Below are 249 nucleotides of genomic sequence, written 5' to 3' on the forward strand. Positions count from 1 at the left end.
TAAAAATAAAGGATATTTATTTTTAACTATATACAGGTGAGCTTAAGGAGAATAAAGTACATGCATCGGTCAGCACTTATTTTTTGAGCCGCCGGGGTTGGTGTTTTCGTAAAATGGTATCAGTTTTCCTCCTCGCTATGAGGAGAAACATCACACGTATCAACATATATGTTTTGTTATTTTATTAGCTTTATATGGGCATGTTCCTTTAACTTCGTTCACTTCACACAATTTCACTTAAATATTATA

This window comes from Penaeus monodon, chromosome 23, assembly GCF_015228065.2.
Source record: "Penaeus monodon isolate SGIC_2016 chromosome 23, NSTDA_Pmon_1, whole genome shotgun sequence".
Taxonomy (NCBI): Eukaryota; Metazoa; Arthropoda; class Malacostraca; order Decapoda; family Penaeidae; genus Penaeus; species Penaeus monodon.